This window comes from Euleptes europaea, chromosome 14 (genome assembly GCF_029931775.1).
Source record: "Euleptes europaea isolate rEulEur1 chromosome 14, rEulEur1.hap1, whole genome shotgun sequence".
Taxonomy (NCBI): Eukaryota; Metazoa; Chordata; class Lepidosauria; order Squamata; family Sphaerodactylidae; genus Euleptes; species Euleptes europaea.
Window position 1 is genome coordinate 1,240,251 of NC_079325.1, and position 17,761 is coordinate 1,258,011.

Below are 17,761 nucleotides of genomic sequence, written 5' to 3' on the forward strand. Positions count from 1 at the left end.
TGGCAAGAGGCATTCAGCTATGTACTAGAGGAGACAAATTTGGCCCATTCCAGGTTGTCTCCCAAGGTTTATGTGGGCCCAACAGACTTACTGCACTAGGAAAAACATAGACCTTTGGGAAAGAAAGGCAGAGAAAATTGATCAAGCAACATGGAAATTATATGATTTCATCTTTTGGAGAGTGACACTAATTTTCATTTGCAGCCTTGTGGTACAATAATATTTGCAATGACTGGTTAGGGAGGGAAATGGCAGAGGGGCTTCTGTCTGCCTCTCTCTTCCTCTCCCTCCACCCCCACCCAACACCTTCTATAATTAGTTGTCAAAATTAGTGTCAATGGAAGGGGGCACACACGGGTCCTGATGAGATGATACAGCAAAGATTCCATTTCATCTCAAACTTGACATTAAACTTTAATGGTCTCAAGGACAAGAAGCCAACAGATATCAGATGTAATGAGATAAAGCAAAGTTTCTCTGACAGCAAATTTGATCACAAATGGGCTCCGAGATTGCTTCTTTGATATAAATGAAACATAATTCATCTTCCACTGCCTTGAATGGGCTTGGAGGCCATGTATAATAGCCGTGTTGCCACTGCCTTTGTGGTGACAAGTGCCATCATGGCAAAAGGGGACGGACTCTCAGGGACCCGGCCTCGCTCCCTTTCCATGGCACCAAAAGCAGGAATCAAATGAGCTCAATGAGCAATTGGAGAGGTGGAGAAGACGAGGCTGGTTGCTTCTGAGGTAGATCCCCAAGGCTCAGCCTCCTTTGACTTCAGATCAAAAGACTTGTGGTTAGAATGTGATAATTATGACTTTGATTTTTCTTCCATTTCTGCAGGCTCTTCTGTTGCCAAGGATTTACTAGGCAGTAGGAAGGGCCTGCTGTGACCTGGATGGCTAGCCCCATCTTGTCAGAGCTCTGAAGCTGAGCAGGGTCAGCCCTGGTGAGTACTTGGATGGGAGACCACCAAGGAGGTCCACCAAGGAGGTCTTGCTACACAGAGGCAGACAACAGCCAAACCACCTCTGTTCATCTATTGCCTTTTGAACACCGTGAAGCGTCACCAAAAGTTCACTGCAGCTTGACAGCCTTTTCCACCACCATAAAGGGCCCAGGAGAGTGCGCTTGCAATAGAGATGTCCCTCATTTTTTCATAATTTCAGGGAACATCTTGAACATACTCTTGAGTGGGTTCATTCCAGCAGGGAAGTTCTCCTGCTCAATCTCAACTGAAATAGACAGGCAGTCTTCTTGCCCAGCTCCCACAGTCATTACTTGGGCAATCCTAAATGAGCAACAATGCTGGACCCAGCAAAAGGCTCGACATTCTTGGCCGACAGCTTCTTCGCTTGGTCCACGGAGCTGCTTGATCTGCCCAAAGCATTTCCTCTTTCATTAGCATCAGTTAAAAAGACACAGATTAAAGCAATTTCATCCTGTTTTTCCCCCTCAAGCCAGCTTTAGGACAGCTGACAGACTCGCCCAAGAGGTGACGCTCCCTCTAGTGTGCCTTGCTGACGTCTGATGTTGCCACATAGGCCTAGTACCCACCATGCAGGCTCTTAAAAGTTTACAGTGTGCACCTCCTGTCACAGCTGGCCACCCATCCTCATGGTGCCACCTTTTCTCCTCCTCTTCTTGCTGTTGGGAGCAGGGACAGGCCTGCCCAGCAAATGAGTCAGGCAGAGGCTGATGAAAACCAGGGGGCCTGGGGTCACGCTAACATTTTGATCTCTTGGTCCATGGCATCAGGGTCTGCCTGGGGAGGTACCCCTGCCCCTAGTGACAACTGGAGGGGAGGTTGCTTTCCCCTTCCACCAGGATTGGGGGTGGGGCAGGGCCTCACCAGCCCCTCTCTTCCTTCCCTCAGTCTCACCTGACCACAATGGTGGTGGGGAAGAAGTGGGTGGCAGCTTCATAGAATCATAGCATCATAGAGTTGGAAGGGGCCATACAGGCCATCTAGTGCAACCCCCTTGCTCAGTGCAGGATCAGCCTAGAGCATCCCTAGCAAGTGCATGTCTAGCCTCTGCTTGAAGACTGCCAGTGAGGAGGAGCTCACCACCTCCCTAGGCAGCTGATTCCACTGTCAAACAGCTCTTACTGTAAAAAGCTTTTTCCTAATATCCAGCCAGTATGTTTCTGCCTGCAATTTAAACCCATTCTTGTGAGTCCTATCCTCTGCTGCCAACAGGAACAGCTCCCTGCCCTTCCCTAAGGGGCAGCCCTTCAAATACTTAAGGAGAGCAATCATGCCCCCCTCAACCTCCTCTTCTCCAGACTGAACAGCCTTTCCTCGTAGGGCTTGGTCTCCAGGCCCCTGATCATCCTCTTCGCTCTCCTCTGCACCCGCTCCATTCTGTCCACATCCGTTTTGAAGTGAGGCCTCCAGAACTGCACACAATATACCAGGTGTGGCCTGACCAATGCATTGTACAGCGGAACTATGACATCTTGTGATTTGGATGTTATGCCTCTGGTGATGCACTCCAAGATCGCATTAGCTTTTTTGTCACTGCTTCACACTGGCTGCTCATATTTAACTTACGGCTGACCTGTACCCCAAGACCTTTTCTCCTCCTCTTCTTGCTGTTGGGAGCAGGGACAGGCCTGCCCAGCAAGTGAGTCAGGCAGAGGCTGATGAAATGTCCCTCATTTCTGTTACCCAGATGTAGAACTCGGCACTTATTCATGTTGAGTTGCATCTTCTTCTCATCTGCTCATTTTTCTAGTGTGTTCTTCCTGCCACCCTGCATAGGGCAGGGGGGTGGGCACCCCAATTCCAGGGACAGGGAGGGCAGGGAGCAGTTTCTTGTTGTGGCCTGATGGGGGGGCAAGGAGTGGTGGGTGTCATCTTCTCACCTCCCTATGGTGAGCACCTTCACTTTGGGCGCTTAAAATCCTTGAGCTACCACTGATCACAACTCAATTTAATTCCTCCTTCCTTTGACCAAGTCAGAGAAACATACCCAAGGAACTGGCAGAGCTTCACTCAGGAGCCCAGAGTGATTCCCCCCCCCCGCCCTTGTATCTCCCAGGCACTGGGATCAGCCTCTGATGGCTTGGTGCATTTTAGGGTGGATTGGGCCTCAGAGCAAGTAGAGACCCACCTCATGCAATCTGGAGTCTACAGGCACACCATTGGTCCCCAAGACCCCTCTACAGGCAAGGGTGCTCATCACAGTGGAAGAAGAAGAAGAATTGGTTTTTATAGGTTGACTTTTTCTACCACTTAAGGGCTCTCAAACTGGCTCTCAATCACCTTCCCTTCCCCTCCTCACAACAGACACCCTGTGAGGTAGGTGGGGCTGCGAGAGCTCTAAGAGAGCTGTGACTAGCCCAAGGTCACCCAGCTGGCTTCATGTGTAGGAGCGGGGAAACCAATCCAGTTCACCAGATTAGCCTTGGCCGCTCACATGAAGGAGTGGGGAATCAAACCCTGCTCTCCAGATCAGAGTCCACCGCTCTTAACCACTACGCCATGCTGGAAGGTGTGCTGGGCTTGGGGACCTGCTCCGCTGGACCCCTCCTTCTGATCCACAAAAGGCCCCCAAGAAGAGGGCCTGGAGCCCATCCGGCTCGACACAGTAATGATAATGGATTCATTTGGCAACTGTTTCCTGAACTTGCTATTATCTTTGTCATCGAATTAATTTAGTGCCATGTTATTTCTCCCTCCATCCTTCCCTCCCCTCCCCCCATCTCGGTCTCTCCTCCTCGCTCTCATTACAAGCATCTTGCAAAGGGTATGACAGAATTCTAATGGTCACCATGTTAAGGGAACGACAATAATGTTCCATAATAGCCTGACCTTTTCAAAGAGCTCCTTGTGACACCACAAAATCTGGCGCTGGTTTCTGGCTGGGTGTGGGCAAAGAGGGGAGGGAGCCAGGAGACGATGCCTTTGAAACAGCCCCATTTCTGCACTCAGTACATGCAAAGGGATTTTGAGAGGAGAATAATTTATGTTCATACAGATGCATCCACTTTGCCTGCCTCGGTTTGAAGCCAAATGCAAAACCTGCTTTGGTTTATGTGGAGTGTGGCTGGATGCGGACGGGCTTTCGAATCAGAAAGGACTAATTGGGAATTAGGAGGGTGTTTGTGTGTAGGGGGAGCAGAGGAAAGGATCATAACCTCCTGTTGCCCTCCCAGCGGAAAACTCTCCTCAGAGTGGGACGGAGGCGGGTGGAGAGAAGCAGATTGCCTTGGAACGAATGCAACACTTGTTGCATTTCCTTAATTGGCAAGACAGGCTTGATTTATTTGTTAATTAACAAAGACACGTGTGTGATGATATGGCTGGAATGATTTCAATTTGTGATTGACAAGTCCCTGAATGAGACCAGCAAGAGAGCGATAGAAGGGTTTAAAAAAAAATTCTTCAGAGGGCTGGGGGTGTGCCTTCTGGGGCAGACAGAAAACACGGTAAGGCCCAGCACAGCCTCGAAAGGGGCTCCAGCAGGACAGTAGGAGGGAGGGAGGGGTGGGGGAGGAAATGCAGTTTCACCTCCCTGCTAGTAACCTACCGGAGTGCTGGACCAACACAAATTGTTCAGAGCCAGGCCAGGACAACCCTGGGCCTTGTGGACAAGAAGCAATTTTTAGTTGAGTATTGTTATAGCTCCTTTTCCAAGTCAAGCCATCTGCCTTGAAGTTCCAGGGGTAACAGATAAACCATTCAGTTAAGGAAGCTGGGTGTTTGTGTTGTGTTGCTCAATAAATACTTACACATACACCAAAACTATCGAAAAGCCAAAAGCATACAGTGCATGATGTATTGTGGGGTCTGGGAGAGGGAAACTGGCCCTTGATCTCCATAAGAACATAAGCATTATCCTGCCTGTGTTCCACAGCACCTAATCTATTGGGCCATGCTCCTCTGATCCTGGAGCCAGGCAGGGCAGAAATGAGGCTGGGGGCACAAACAGCCCAGCTCATGATGACAAAAAATCCTGCACCAGTCCTGGGAGAGGTGTGTGCCTCCATCCGGCCATTAGGAAAGCTGGAGAGAGTTTTGCGTACAGAATAGAGACATATTTCATTTGTCTCCCTGACCCCTGTGGCCAAACAGCTTGGCAAAGTCTTGAACCCAGTCAAAATCCTGCCAAATCTGCCTGGCAGAGACAAAAGGGAGTGGTGAGTGAACAGACCATGACAAGCAATCCCTCTTTCAAACTGTTCTCTATCTGCAGCCTGAGATTCTCAGTCAGTTTGGTCTCCACCACTTCAGAACGTGCCCTAGAATGATTTTGAGGGGCATATTGCTAAACACATCAAAACAAACAATAAGAAATTCTTTAAGTATATTAGGAGTAGGAAACCAGCTAGGGAAGCGGTTGGACCATTGGATGACAATGGGAGTAAAGGAACTCTAAGGGAGGATAAAGGGATTGCTGAAAAACTAAATGAATTCTTCTCATCTGTCTTCACTGTTGAAGATACAGGACAGATTCCTTCTCCTGAACAAAGATTTTGGAAAGGGAAAAATGAGGAACTGAGGCAAATAGTGGTAACAAGGCAGGAAGTCCTAGAACATCTAGACAAACTGCAAACTAACAAGTCACAGGGACCAGAAGGTATTCATCCTAGAGTTCTTCAAGAACTCAAATGGGAAATTGCTGAACTTCTAACAAAGATATGTAATATGTCCCTTCGATCAGCCTCTGTACCAGAGGACTGGAGAATGGCCAATGTAACACCCATTTATAAAAAAGGTTCCAGGGGGGACCCAGGAAATTACAGGCTAGTTAGCTTAACGTCTGTTCCGGGTAAATTAGTGGAAAGCATTATTAAAGATAGAATTGTCAAGCATATAGAAGGGCAAGGTCTGCTGGGCAAAACCCAACATGGCTTCTGTAAGGGTAGGTCCTGTCTCACTAACCTATTAGAGTTTTTTGAAAGCATCAATAAGCACGTGGACAGGAATGAGCCTGTGGATATTGTGTATTTGGATTTCCAACAAGCTTTTGACAAAGTCCCCCACCAAAGACTGCTAAGCAAACTTCATAGTCATGGGATAAGAGGACAAGTCCTCTTATGGATTGAGAGCTGGCTGAAAAATAGGAAGCAGAGAGTAGGAATCAGTGGTCAGTTCTCACAATGGTGGGATGTGAGCAGTGGGGTGCCTCAGGGATCTGTGTTGGGACCGGTGCTTTTCAACCTGTTCATCAATGACCTGGAGTTGGGGTTAAACAGTGAAGTAGCCAAGTTTGCAGATGACACCAAATTATTTAAGGTGGTTAAAACAAAATCGGACTGTGAAGGATCCAGAAGGATCTTTACAAACTGGAAGAATGGGCATTAAAATGGCAAATGAGATTCAATGTGAGTAAGTGTAAAGTGATGCATATTAGGACAAAAAATCCCAACTTCACATATACACTGATGGGATCTGTGCTGGCAGTGACAGACCAAGAAAGCGATCTTGGGGTGGTAGTGGATAGCTCAATGAAGATGATAACCCAGTGTGCGGCTGCTGTAAACAAGGCAAATTCCATGCTGGCCATAATTAGACGAGGAACAGAGAATAAAACTGCTGATATCATACTGCCCTTGTACAAATCTATGGTGAGACCACACTTGGAATACTATGTGCAGTTCCGGTCACCACACCTAAAAAAGGATATTACAGAGTTTGAGAAGGTGCAGAAAAGAGCAACCAAAATGATTAGGGGACTAGAGCAACTGTCCTATGGGGAGCGGTTAAGACGCCTAGGGCTGTTTAGCTTGGAAAGAAGGTGGTTGGGGGGAGACATCATAGAGGTCTATAAAATTATGCATAGTTTGGAGAGAGTGGACAGGGAGAACACGGGGTCATCTGCTAATGCTGGAGAGTGAGAGATTCAAAACAGATAAAAGGAAGTATTTTTTCACACAACGCATAGTTAAATTGTGGAACTCCCTGCCCCAGGATGTGGTGATGGCTGCCAGCTTGGAGGGCTTTAAGAGGGGAGTGGACATATTCATGGAGGAGAGGGCTATTCATGGCTAATAGTAAAAATGGATACTAGTCATGATACAGACCTATTCTCTCCAGGATCAGAGGAGCAGGCCTATAGGTGCTGTGGAACACAGGCAGGACGGTGCTGCTGTCTTGTTTGTGGCTTCCTGGAGGCCCCTGGTTGGCCATTGTGTGAACAGACTGCTGGACTTGATGGGCCTTGGTCTGATCCAGCAGGGCCTTTCTTATGTTCTTAGAATGGACTCATGAGGTTCTAAATCTGCCTGCTCTCTGCCTTTCCATGTGTCAACAGAAACACAAAACAGAGCCTGCTTCTTGGGACTTGCAGGGCCCTGTATCGCTCTAAGACTTTTTGGGTTCTGCGTTCGGCTTCTAGATGAGATTGTCCAAAGTTTTGGGGTCAGGGGTCATCAGTCTTCTGATGACACAAATGTCTCTATTTCTTTGACCAACAAGCCTCTGGAAGATGTTGCCCTGGGGTCTCGATGCCGGGCCAAGTGGCTGAGGGAGACCAAGCTACAGCTCCCCCCAGGCATTGCAGAGGGATTGAGATTGGCTGGTGCTGCTGATGTCGGAGGGACTGTGTGGTCTGCTTCAGGCAGAGCTAGTCTGTTTCTTGCTCGGAAAAGTTTGGGAGAGCTTCTTGATCCAGCTTAGTCACTGGTTGGGTTGTCAGCCTCCAGGTGGGGCCTGGTTATCTCCTGGAATTACAACTGATCTCCAGACAACAGCGATCAATTCCCCTGGAGAAAATGGATGCTTTGGAAGATGGAATGTACGGCATTATACCCTGATGAGTTCTTTCTCCTCCCCAAACCCACCCTCCCCAAGCTCCTTCCCCCAAATCTCCAGGAATTTCCCCAACTCAGAGGCCTTTTATGCAGGGACATTTCCCTGTGGTCACCCCAGCAGACTGTTTCAGGGCTTCCTTTGGATTATGCAGGGACTTTTCCGCCCTTCAGAGGCCACCTCGCTCTCCCCACACGTTTTGCCCATGTTTTCCAGATTCTGGCTAAAACAGCATCTGGAAGACATGGGCAAAACGCGACTTCTGATGGATAAAAAAGGCACGCATAATCAAAAGGCAGGGGTGACCACGGGGAAACGTCCCTGCCTATTAAAATATCAGCACCTTGGCCCCATGGATTTATTTCATGTGAGTATTAATTTTGAAGTCTTTATAGTTTTGAAGGGGTTAAGGGTTTGCTGAAAGTAATTATTTTTTTAAAGGGAGTTAATGCAAGCCAGACTAACAGGAATGGAGGCAAAGGAAGTCAGTTCAACTCCCCCTCTCCTCATTGTTGCACCAGTTACAAACATACAGAAGCAACTGAGAGGGAGGTTGAATTCCCCACCCTGGAGAGATTGACTGGCGGTGGGGGTGGGGGGAAAGAAATCCAAATGTTTAGGGGTTTGCTGCCAGCCTCAATATCCGCCAGGGGAGTTGGGATTAGTGAACATCTGTCTGGAATTATGCTTTCTATTTACCTGTCTGAAATTTCCATTACTTTTCCTGTTCTGTATATTGAAACATACCTCAGTTGTTCATTAAGGCATAATCTCCAAATTATACCGTCACTGAGCAAACAGGGTCACCGCGGGCTGCCTGCATCAGAATGAAGCCAGCCCACAGAGAGCCCGCAGTGGTGGACTGGAGGCAGAGGAGCTTCCCCAAACCAAACCCTCCCTGCCCTCGGCATATCTGAACCCTGGAGTTGCAAGCCTGGCTGTGAGAAGGCATGCTCACTAGGGGGTGGGTGGGGGCGCAGCTAGGATCGCCAGCTCCAAGTTGGGAAATACCTGGAGATTTTGGGGGTGGAGCCTGAGGCTCAGCTCTTTTGCAGGAGGAGATTCCACACCTTCCCAGGGACATTTTTTTTCCTGTACTTTGAATGCTCCTACTTTTGGATCCAGCTGCAGTATTTAACCGAGAAGGCTAATGGATGGAAGCTTTTGACCAATGCAATACTTGCCCCTAGTTAATTGGGAAGCATTAAAAAAAATATGTTAGTAGTGCAAGTATGAATATGGAAACACAGGGAGCAGGCCACAGAGGACAACAGGCGATCTTACTGGCTGGGATCTCCCATGTGACTACTCCGGGAAGCACTGCCCTCATTCTTAACTGGCCTCATTTGTTCTGAGTGATATCCTCGGGCAACTAGGTGTGATTGGCTACATGGCACCATAAATCCACATCTGAGATCCCTGACTGCTTGGAATCACACAGGGAATGACAGCAGCCCTGATAAAAGAGAAAAGGCTGATGGAACATCAGTACATTAAAACTCATATAAGGAGCAGTCCTAAGCAGGTCTACTCAGAAGTAAGCCCCATTTTATTCAATGACACTTACTCCCAGGAAAGTGTTTTTAGGATTGCAGTCACACTGCATTACCAATTTGTAGCTCACTTTGGCCAATTTGTAGCTCACCTTCAGTTACTGATTCTTTGACATCTTGTTTTTAATGTTCCCTTCACTTTCTTACAGCAAATATGTTCCAATGGCTATTCTCTTAGGGTGCTTCCCCACCTTCCTTATATGTTGGGTGTGGTTGGAATAGGCAATGCCTGGTGTACAAAGAAGACAGAAGAAGACCCTGCAGGAGCCAGCAAGAGCACAGTTAGAGAGGAGAGTGAGGACAGCCCCTTCTCTCCTGTTCAGTGTCATTCCTGGTCTGTCTCCAGATTGCTGCTCTCAGGGCAAAGCCTCCTGCTTCTTCCCGGAAGTTCCACATCCTCTCTCTCTTTCTCTCTCAGCTAGTGAAGTAGTGAGGACCCTCCCACTCTCTCCTCTTCACGATCAAGTATGTTAGTTCCTGAATAAAGCTTGATCTACACTTTAATCGGCTTGTGCACCTCTGCTGTGTTAACTACTCTGCCAACAGATGTAAAACCCTGGTGTGGTAGCAGGGACACCTGGGCAGGTATATCATTTTGAGCTCCACTCACCTGAGCGAGGATGGAGAGCTTTTTGCTGGGTCAGAGGAGTGTTCAAGGAGGGACCGTTCACAGCAGGGAAAATCCCAGGGTCCCGGGTGAGGAAGAGGACCCTACCAGACTGTACAAACCGGGACATCACGACCCCCAGCCTGGGTTTCAATGTCATGCAGTTTCAAAATGGGGATGTGGGGAAATGGGGCTAAGAAGGGAAGGAACGACTCAGCAGCTCTGGGTCATTCATCTTCCTCTTTATCAAAGGCTTCTAAGGGAATCTTCTTAGGAGAATTTGACTCTCTTGCCTTGATTATCAAAGAGCCCAATACTGTCTCCGCAGGTCAACAGCCAAGACCTCAGACACACCTCTTTAGCTGGGTTTTGGGGCTGACTTTAATTCTTCGGCAGGCACATGAGTTCTGGCTGGGTAATCAGGAAGGGCTTGTCCACTGTTGTCCCTCCAAAGCCAGTGTGGTGTAGTGGTTAAGAGTGATAATTTGGCATGAAGGACTCTAATCTGGAGAACCAGGTTTGATTCCCCACACCTCCACATGAGTGGCGGAACGCTAATCTGGTGAACCGGGTTGGTTTCCCCACTCCTACAAATAGGGCCAGCTGGGTGACCTTGGGCTAGTTACAGTTCTCTCGGCCCCACCTACCTTACAGGGTGTCTGTTGTAGGGGAGGGGAAGGTGATTGTAAACCACTTTGATTCTCCCTTAAGTGGTAGAGAAAGTCGGCATTTAAAAATACATTCTTCTTCTTCGTCTCCTTCTCCTCCTTCTCCTTGCTGCTGTGAGGATGGAGCAGGAGATGAGAGAGCCAGAACTAGGGTTGCCAGTCTCCAGGTAGTGGCTGGAGATCTCCTGCTATTACAACTGATCTCCAGTCAATAGAGATCAGTTGACTTGGAGTAAATGGCCGCTTAGGCAATTGGACTCTATGGCACTGAAGCCCCTCCCCTCCCCAACCCTGCCCTCCTCAGGCTCCACCCCAAAAATTGCCGGTGGCGAAGAGCGACCTGGCAACCCTAGCCAGAACTGCTGGACATCAGCATGGCCTAGGTGAGGAACACGGTCCTTGCTAGTGACCGTCTACATCCCGTGAGGGGAGGACTTCCCTGGGGGTTGTCACAGACAGTCTCATGAAAGAACCTCAGCAGCTGCTGCAGCCCCCGAATCGGCCTCCTGGAATAGAACGCTTTGGGTTTGGACTAAGGGCAAAGGTGTCATTCGAGCCTTTGTCCTTCATCCACTACACAGCACCTACTCAAGGACGCCTGGCTCTGGCACTGGGAAAGTTTCTCTTTTCTTCCAAAGCAACACTTGGCTGCTCCCTCAGCCAGACTCAGATGGGGCTCTGAAGCTGGCCTCAGAGTCAGCACTACAAGCTACTTGCGTGGCACATTGTGATGGATCTGAATTGTTTTGGAAGCTGAGGAGTGGCTTATAAATAAATAAAGTGCTCTTTTCTGGGAATTCTCCAGATCATCCCTCTATATTTATGTTTAAAAATGTTATTGGCAGAAGTGACTCCTCCTGCACTACCCCAGTGCCCTGCTGTTGACGGATCTCCCTTCTCTTGCTCATTACAGTAGAACCCTCTTGTTTTTGCGGGGAGAACCGCTGCCAAAATCAACATCGCAGGTTGTTATCCCCTGTGACTGCTCTTCTTTGAAGTAGTCCCTATTTTACTCTTTCTAAAAAGAATTAAACTGAAAACTGTTCTCCCTCTCTTTTCCCCTTTAATAAAAAGAAGGGCTTTATCTGACCCTGGTGGATTGTCAGTTCCTGCATCCTTTGGTTTATTAGAGCCTCAGACCACAAGCTTCCCACATCCACCGCCTTCATTTTGCTTTTAGAAAAGCTGTGGTGCTCTGCACAGTGGGCCGTGCATGAGAAATGTGATGGAATTGTCCAGCTTCCAAGCGCACCGAAGGCCACAGTCTATTGCAAACAAAGGGCTGTTCTGTGGTGGAACTGAAGGAGAGATTAACATTGAGCGAAAGGGAGGGAGGGAGGGACGGGGAGGCCGGCTCCTGAAGTACCTGGATATTCAGCACCCTCTTGGGCCCACTCTCGGCTTTTGATTTGACAGTCTTCCAGGGGAAAGTATTTTAAATAATGCATGACGTTTCCGTGCAGTTCAAGGCCGGCCTGCTTGTTTAACAGCGCTTGTGATGCGTCCTTGTCTGATAAACATGCTGGTTATATATTATGTATCTCCCTTCCTGGTGCCAGATTTGCGAAGAGGTTCTCTGGCCGCCCAGCAGCGGCTCTTCGCCACGGAGCGCTGGAGGTTATCTTCACATCACTGTTCGCTGGCCTGGCGCTCCAGCCTGGTCCCCCAGCCGGTGGCGGAGGGGGCAGAGTGGCAAGTCCAATGGCTGCTGTGCAGTAGGAGAGAGGAAGCTGGACGGGAGGTGGGCTGGGAGGCCAAAGGGCCACGCCCCCTCCACCCTATGTCCCCTCACCCGGTGGGCGGGTGGAGCTGAAGAGCCAGCTTGGGGGGAAAGAGTTGCGCTGCCATGCTGCTCCTGGCTAGCTCCTCCATGCCTGGGCAGCAGACGGTGCTGTGGTGTGGTGCCTCTCAGCAGTTCCCCCATGGGGGCAGGGCAGGGGCACTGGGACAGGTGGGCTCCAAGGCACAGGCTGAGGCTGCCAACATTCAGGTGTCACCTGGAGGTCTCCTGCTATTACAACTGATCTCCATCCAACCAAGATCAGTTTCCAGGGGTGAAATGGCTGCTTTGGAGGTGGACTCTGGAATTATACCCCACTGAGGCCCTGCCTTCCCCAGGCTCCACCTTCAAAATCTCCAGGTATTTGCCAACCAAGAGCTGGCAACACTAGTGTCAAGTGAATGGCCAGTCTGCCCAGTGAGGAGCCAAAGTCTTAGAGGGCACGGCCTTCTTCTGTAAAGGCACCCTAGGGCCTGGCTTTAATGCCAGTTGGTGAGAGGTCAGCAGTTGAAAGCACAGCAGTGATAAAGCTGAGGGTGCCTCGGGGTTAGGGTTGCCAACCTCCAGGTACTAGCTGGAGATCTCCTACGATTACAACTGATCTCCAGCTGACAGAGATCAGTTCACCTGGAGAAAATGGCCGCTTTGGAAGGTGGTCTCTATGGCACTATACCCCACTGAAGTGTTCAGGACTGGAGCTAGTGAGCAGGGATGGAACATGGCTGTATGGCCAGAGACAAAAGGGGTCTCCTGGCATCCATCTTATGCGTGCCATGCTGCAGAAGCCAACTGGGCAGGTTCAGGCTTGTTTACCATGTTTCCCCTTGGGAGAACATCTGGTGTTCCCTGGAGATAAAGGAACAAAAGACAGACCTCTTCAGTATTTATTTAGCTCTCCTGAAGCAGATAAGACACACCTCGCTAGATCTCTTCAGGAACAGAACTCCATTCAGAGAATCAGGATGGACACAAATAATCTCATCAAGTTATTAGCCAAGCCCTCTGACTCACCCTGCCAGACCTTTCCCAGATCTCGCCTTCATCTCCAACTCTATAGCCAATGTTCTGGGGTACTTAGCCAAGAGTACCTAGGTATTGTTTCTGATCTACCTCATCTCCTGTTCTATTCTCCTTCCTACTCCTAATCTCAGCTAGAGCAATCAAACCTTTTATCCACTAGTAGAAAAGGGCAAGAGTCCAGTAGTACCTTAAAGACTAACAAAAATATTTTCTGGTAGGGTATGAGCTTTCGTGAGCCACAGCTCACTTCTTCAGATACAGTTAGAATGTGAATCCATCTGTCTTTAAGTAGAGGAGAGTGAATTCAGACAAGCATTAGTATGTAAATGTTAACAGTATGTAAATGTGAATAGTAGGTGTGATGGGATTAGGTGTGGTATGCAGAAGAGTCTGTGATGTCCAGGGGAGAGATGGGTGTGGAGAAATCAGCATTGGTAATGAGCCATGAATGCAAGGTCTTTATTCAGCCCAGGTAAATGCATTGACTTAAGTTTGATATTCAAGGTCTTTATTCAGCCCAGGTAAATGCATTGACTTTAGTTTGATATTATGTCCATTTAATCTTTGTCTAAGGGACTGACCTGTTTGTCCAATGTAGATTGTGGAAGGGCATTGCTGGCATGTGATGGCATAAATCACATTAGAAGATGAGCAGGAGTATGAACCTGAGATAGTATGGCTGACATTGGAGGGTCCAGAGATGATGTTCCTAGAATCTATATGAGGGCAAAGTTGGCACCTTTGTTACTTGCAGGCCTTGGTGCCAGAGTCCATGTTCCTGTGGTTTCTGACATCAGAAACCACAATATTCAAAAACCAGTGGGAGAACATTTCAACCTTCCAGGACATTCTGATGCCGATTTAAGAGTAGCAGTTCTCTTACAAAGGAATTTCAAAGGGAGATTGGAAAGAAAAACTGCTGAATTACAGTTGATATTCAAACTAAAGACAATGCATTTACCTGGGCTGAATAAAGACCTTGCATTCATGGCTCATTACCAATGCTGATTTCTCCACACCCATCTCTCCCCTGGACATCACAGACTCTTCTGCATACCACACCTAATCCCATCACGCCTGCTAGTCACATTTAAATACTGTTAACATTTACATACGAATGCTTGTCTGAATTCACTCTCCTCTGCTTAAAGACAGATGGAATTACATTCTAGCTGTATCTGAAGAAGTGAGCTGTGGCTCACGAAAGCTCATACCCTACCAGAAAATATTTTTGTTAGTCTTTAAGGTGCTACTGGACTCTTGCTCTTTTCTACTACTGCAGACAGACTAACCCGGCTACCCACTGTGAATCAGCTCTATGATGGAGTAACAAACTGGAGATCCAGGCACCTGGTGAGCTGTTTGTCTAACTGAGGATTGGAAGCCGTCATGTCTTTTTGACCCGCACCAAAAATTGCTCTGATACACCACAGTGGTCCTCACTGACCACTGAGACATGGAAAGATGGAAAGTGTGCCTGGACAGAATCTTCCTTGAACACTGGAAAACTTATGCATGCTGAGGCAGAATATCCAGGCCTGCAACACATGTTCTCCTCCCCATCTACTTAAGAAAGCTGATGCAAGGAAAGCAGTGATCCCCTCAGCAGCACCCTTGGGTGCCATGCTGCCCACCAATGTCCTTCTTGGCTCCTGTTTGCTTCTTGAGTCTTTGGGGTAAAATCCATAAGTATTTGAATAGAACGGCGGGGGGTGGGGAAGTCAGGGAGTTTCAGATGGTCCATTCCAGGCAAATGGGTCAGAGATGTGCTCTCTCAGCCTTGTCAATGGAAACCAAACAACATCTCTTCCCCAAAACACAGCCATTCTGAAACAGCACAACAGCCGCGTTATGATTGCCTCCCCTTGGCAGCCATTGGGTGGTATTGCCCTTTCTGGAATTTCCCAGACAAGGTTGCTGTAAAGGTTCAGGCCACATAAAACCAGCTGGGTTTTAAGACACCATGGGTGCCTGTTTATAATCAAGCTTTCAGAAAGGGAGGGGCTGTAACTCAGTGGTAGAGCATGTGCTTGGAATGCAGAAGGTCTCAGATTCAATCCCCAGCATCTCCAGATAAAAGGGCCAGGCAGGAGGTGATGGGAAAGATCTCTGTCTGAAACCCCGAAGAGCTGCTGCCAGTCTGAGTAGACAGTCGTGACCTGGATGGACCAAGCAGAAGGCAGCTCCAAGTGTCCTTGTGTACAAGCAGCTGAAGACCAAACTCAGGTAGTTAACTTCCTGCATAGTGGCTATAATCCAGGTGCCTTTGAGGAAATTAGTTAGTTTCTGATTTGCAGGACTCAGATATAGCTTGTTGTGCAGTCAGTGGCCAAAGGTTAATGGATCATGGCCTGCCCTAAAATGTCACTCAGTGGTGGATCTGAATCTTCAAAGAGCTGTGTTTGATGCAAAATCACCCTTTTGGCAATCCTTTCCAAGAAGGTGTTTTTTCCTGTTCCTTTTCAGAAGAGTCAATAAAGTCCTCTCCTTGGGTGCAATTATGCATTTCAATATCTCTGGGCATCCTCTCGATCACCGTTGTTAGCTTGTCCCACAAAAGCAGATAACTCCATTAGCTCTGATGTGAGCAGATTTGCCAATTCTGCCTTGTCTCCAGAGATGCCTTTACCCGGATGAGCTGCTGGCAGATTTTCTCCCTCAGTGGAGAAACTTGGTGCAGAATGGATATTCTTGTGTTCTGATGGCCAGGCGCCTGACTCGGGTCCAAGGACTGGTTCACACATCCTTGTTCATTGTGTCACATCATCCAGAGGCAACAGACACGGGAAGGAGACTGTTGTATCACATGAAAGCTTACACTCCCAACTTCTATCTCATGTTGTGCACCCCCAATGCAACATATTTTGCTGCAGCATTTGACAGAGCTCTTTCCCTGCCCCCCTCTGGCAACCCCCCTGGATACCCAGCGAGCAACTGACAGAGCCAGACAAATGTCTTGGATCAATACTTGTCTGTAGACAAGCACTAACCGTTGGGCTGGAACAATTTCTCTTCTCTTGAATCAGGAGAGATGTCTTGTAAGGGCCCCATTGGGATCAATGTGGAAGCAATTGAGCAGAGTTCCAAACGGCAAGAAGAAGATAAAGGATGATTTACGTGAGAGCAGGCTGACACGCTGCCCCTGCTGTGAGGGCTGTCCTGTGAGCCACGGAAGTTCTCCAGTTAGGGGAAGACCATAAGGCTGGTCATTTGACGTCTCTGTGAGTGCAGCCTTTTCTTCGGGGGCTGGTAGTGGTCCACTGTGGCTCTGTCGTGACCCCTTCTGCCCGAATCTCATTCCAAGGCAGGAGATTCATGGTCAAGGCCCTGTTTGCTGGATGCCAGAAGAACGACTTTCTGTTCTGATTGGACCTGCCAAAGACGGCATCTAGTCTTTTTATTGTTGGTCTGAAAGTATTAAACACTTTCAGTTTCAGTTTCAGACGGTATCTAGTCCAGAGAATCCTTCCAGTGGCCAGGCAGGCCACTCTTAGGGCAACCTACAGGCCACCACGGCATCTACGCAGCAGTCTCCTTCCATGGGTTGTCTCCCTCATTGGGTATTTGGAAGAACACTGCTTCAGAGCATGGAGGTTCTTTTTAGTAATCATGGCTTCTAAGATGTCCGCAAGTCAGAGAGTCTTTTCATCTAACCTGCCTTCCGGGGGTATTTCTCAAATCAAAAACTGCAGAGATCCATTGCAACTTGAGCCTAGGGGCTGTAGGAACTGCTGTGGCCACGCTGGCAGTTTTGATTCCTTGTACTTGTAGCTGCAGGCTGGCTGGAAAAAAAAAGAGAAAGAGAGAGAGAAAAATCCCTGATGGGAACCTGGAAGTAATTATGAAACCCCAGCAATCGTGGCCAGCAGGAGTGGGTGTCGTAGGGGTGACCCTCCCGTCCCCTGTGGAAGCCGGCCGAGGCACAGCTTGGGCCTAGGCACCTGTTAAACGTCCATTAAACACGATGGCGGAAAAATAAAGTCAAATTACTGTTCATTATTCCGTTGCTTGCCTGGCCTTGCTGATGAGGCATTAAGGAGCTGACTGCTCAGAGAATGACACCGGTACGACCCTCTGCCAGATGCAGGATGCCCGCCAAAGACATTATGCGGGATTGATGGACAAGGCTTCTGTCTAGGAGAAAAGGGCCCTTCCGGGAGCGCCACTGGCTCTCTCTCCTCCCGTTCCCTGCTCTGCCTGGGCTTCCCAATCTCCACTGACCCCTGTAATGGCTCGTGGAGGCAGTGCAGCTGGGTTGGTAAATTGTTTCCTTCACAGAACAGCTTCTAAACAGCCGGTCTGTGTTCCAGCAAGAGACCTACAAGGTGGCTGCTACTGCTCAGCAAATGAGGCTACGCTCCTGCCGCAGTG